This window comes from Nerophis lumbriciformis, linkage group LG04, assembly GCF_033978685.3.
Source record: "Nerophis lumbriciformis linkage group LG04, RoL_Nlum_v2.1, whole genome shotgun sequence".
NCBI lineage: Eukaryota > Metazoa > Chordata > Actinopteri > Syngnathiformes > Syngnathidae > Nerophis > Nerophis lumbriciformis.
The window spans coordinates 36,796,099-36,800,000 of NC_084551.2; the positions used below are offsets into that span (position 1 = coordinate 36,796,099).

A 3,902-nucleotide genomic window follows, 5' to 3' on the forward strand; every position below is an offset into this window, starting at 1 on the left:
CATTTGTATACTCAAGCCTTTAAATAGCCCCCCTTTTTTAGACCAGTTGATCTGCCGTCTCTTTTCCTTTCTCCTCTGCTCCCCCCTCTTCCTTGTGGAGGGGGAGACACACAGGTCCGGTGGCCATGGATGAAGTGCTGGCTGTCCAGAGTCGGGACCTGGGGTGGACACCTCGCCTGTGCATCGGTTGGGAACATCTCTGCGCTGCTGAGCCGTCTCCGCTCGGGATGGTTTCCTGCTGGCCCCACTATGGACTGGACTCTTACTATTATGTTGGATCCACTATGGACTGGACTCTCACAATATTATGTCAGACCCACTCGACATCCATTGCATTCGGTCTCCCCTAGAGGGGGGGGGGGGGGGGGGGGGTGGGTTCCCACATATGCGGTCCTCTCCAAGGTTTCTCATAGTCATTCACATTGACGTCCCACTGGGGTGAGTTTTTCCTTGCCCTTATGTGGGCTCTGTATTGAGGATGTCGTTGTGGCTTGTGCAGCCCTTTGAGACACTTGTGATTTAGGGCTATATAAATAAACATTGATTGATTGATTGATTGATTGAAGTTGGCGCAAGATTGATGAAGAATACCTTTTGTCACTCGTTAAGTCCATACCTCAGAGACTGCAACCTGTTTAAAAAGTCAGAGGTGGTGCAACAACGTTTTTCATGATTCCATAATTTCTTCAGAATTGAGGCATGATTCCATAGCCAGACATTTCCAGAACTTATTTCATCCTGCCAGAAGCCGCCATTTTACTAATTATTTACAATGTTGTAAAAATGTGTAGAATACAAATAAAAATACAGCATTTCTGTCAACGAAGATTTGCGTCAGCCTTTGATAGTAGGCTAATATAGCTAAAATAGACACTTACATCATGCGTTGCCTTCATTATAACACTTCTATAATAAGGCTTTTAATTTTTTGCCCAGACATGTTTTTTTTGTATTTTTGGTCCAATATGGCTTTCAACATGTCTATCCTAATCAAATAAGGTGATTCAATTCAATTGGGGTGTTAAAACAAGCATTAAGTGATTAACGTGGACCCCGACTTAAACATGTTGAAAAACTTATTCGGGTGTTACCATTTAGTGGTCAATTGTACGGAATATGTACTGTACTGTGCAATACTAATAAAAGTCTCAATCAATCAATCAATCAGCGTCAATCTTTGTTAGCCAGGTAAAATAACTAATTTACTGCGAACATATGTCTCAAACGTTATAGAAACTGTAATTATATAAGTAAAAGTGAGAAGAAGAGAATATATATTAGAAGTTCTAAGCACTAAGTGCATATCTTGTATGTGAGCCACCTGAACGCAACACAAGGTCGGGGGGGAAAGGGGTGGACTGTGCGCATGCGCAACAGTTGCCATGGCGCAGCCGAGTCCTGCGGAGGGAAGTGTTTTCTCAACTTAAAAGTCAACGTCTTTTCTCCTACTGCAGTCCAAGGACGTCACAAGTAAATCACCGTTGTTCTCAGCTTCTTTCCAAGCAGTTTCAAGTTAGCAGCATGTAGCTTGACGTCACGTTGGCTCCGAAAATGAAAACGTCGCTGGAACTCGGCGTCTGCGTTGTTTTGACCGATGTTCGGGGGCAAGAGTTGTGCAGCTAAAGTAAGTCGTTAATACCATGCAACATGTTTTATGCTTAATATTGATTTGATTCGTGGTTCAAATCTGCACGAGTGGTGCTCAAACATTGCATATTTTACTTCCCTGCTTGATCATTTTCGATTATTGGTGAATACATGAAAAAAGAAAAAGCCTTGTGTCAGCATGATGGACCAGAGCCAAAACATAGTTAGATGATCTTTGAGTTTGTTTGTTTTTGCAAAGAAAGCATCTCTGTCAACATTAAATATGAATCAGCTATTGGCCGTGGTATTTTTTTTCAGATGAGTAACAAATAATTCAATGACAAACGCTAAAAATGTTTTTATTCACATCCGAATCGGGATCTTTATTTACTCCTAATTTAAATCGATTCATAATTTTAAAAAATCGATAAAAATGTAAATACATAGTATATATATATATAGTATATACATATGTATGTATAGTATTGCAATTAATATATATATTTGAGATGTTATCGGCCGATAAATGCGTTGAAATGTAATATCGGAAATTATCGGTATCGGTTTTTTATTATCGGTATGGTTTTTTTTGTTTTTTGTTTTTTTTTATTAAATCAACATAAAAAACACAAGATACACTTACAATTAGTGCACCAACCCAAAAAACCTCCCTCCCCCATTTACACTCATTCACACTCATTCACACAAAAGTGTTGTTTCTTTCTGTTATTAATATTGTGGTTCCTACATTATATATCAATATATATCAATACAGTCTGCAAGGGATACAGTCCGTAAGCACACATTATTGTGCGTGCTGCTGGTCCACTAATAGTACTAACCTTTAACAGTTAATTTGACTAATTTTCATTAATTACTAGTTTCTATGTAACTGTTTTTTATATTGTTTTACTTTCTTTTTTATTCAAGAAAATGTTTTGAATTTATTCATCTTTTTTTATTTTATTAATTTTTAAAAAAGTACCTTATCTTCACCATACCTGGTTGTCCAAATTAGGCATAATAATGTGTTAATTCCACGACTGTATATATCGGTTGATATCGGTATCTGTAATTAAAGAGTTGGACAATATCGGATATCGGCAAAAAGCCATTATCGGACATCCCTAATATATATATATATATATATATATATATATATATATATATATATATATATATATACTGTATATAGCTGAGATAGGCTCCAGCGACCCTGAACGGGACAAGCGGTGGTAAATGGATGGATGGATGGATATGTATATATACAAACATATACAGTATGTATATGTGTGTTTATATGTATGAATTAAACTCTGTTCCGAATCAATTATTTAAAATTATTAATCGATTGAGAATCTGAATAAATAAGGACTGCAATTCGGATGTGAAATAACAAAAACAAACAAAAACTTTTTTTTTTTACATTTCTTTACTTTTTAATTCCAATTCTCAATCGATTCATAGTTTTCAAAAATTGATTTAAAAAAATAGATTTTTGAAAACCAGAATCGTAATTGAAATGTTGATCGATTTTTTTTCACACATTGCTTGTATTCCGTAACATGGCTTCTGAAAATGTGACCAAATCTGCTGGGTCAAAAGTATACACACAGCAATGTTAATATTTGGTTACATGTCCCTTGGCAAGTTTCACTGCAATAAGGCGCTTTTGGTAGCCATCCACAAGCTTCTGGCAAGCTTCTGGTTGAATTTTTGACCACTCCTCTTGACAAAATTGGTGCAGTTCAGCTAAATCTGTTGGTTTTCTAACATGGACTTGTTTCTTCAGCATTGTCCACATGTTCTCAATGGGGTTTAAGTCAGGACTTTGGGAAGGCCATTCTAAAACCTTAATTCTAGCCTGATTTAGCCATTCCTTTAGTGCTTTTGACGTGTGTTTGGAGTCATTGTCCTGTTGGAACACCCAACTGTCCTGAAGAATTTGGAGTTAATCCTCCTTTTTCATTGTCCCATTTACTGTCTGTAAAGCACCAGTTTATCTGACAAAGAACTTTCCTCCAGAAGGTCTTATCTTTGTCCATGTGATGTCAGATGAAACAAAAATTGAGCTGTTTGGCCACAATACCCAGCAATATGTTTGGAGGAGAAAAGGTGAAGTCTTTAATCCCAGGACCACTTAGCCTACCGTCAAGCATGGTGGTGGTAGTATTATGCTCTGGGCCTGTTTTGCTGCCAATGGAACTGGTGCTTTACAGAGTGTAAATGGGACAATGAAAAAAGAGGATTATCTCCAAATTCTTCAGGACAACCTAAAATCATCAGCCCGGAGGTTGGGTCTTGGGCGCAGTTGT

At 37.5% G+C, this 3,902-nt stretch overlaps 1 protein-coding gene across 1 annotated transcript in view; it reads left to right on the plus strand.

Moving 5' to 3' along the window:
* Positions 1 to 1,350: 1,350 nt before the first annotated feature.
* zdhhc11 (zDHHC palmitoyltransferase 11) overlaps positions 1,351 to 3,902 on the plus strand; it is a 22,803-nt gene continuing 20,251 nt past the window's right edge. The window contains exon 1 of the mRNA XM_061954205.2: positions 1,351 to 1,624. The gene's annotated coding sequence lies outside the window, so the exon portion shown is untranslated. The remainder of the gene's footprint in view (positions 1,625 to 3,902) is intronic.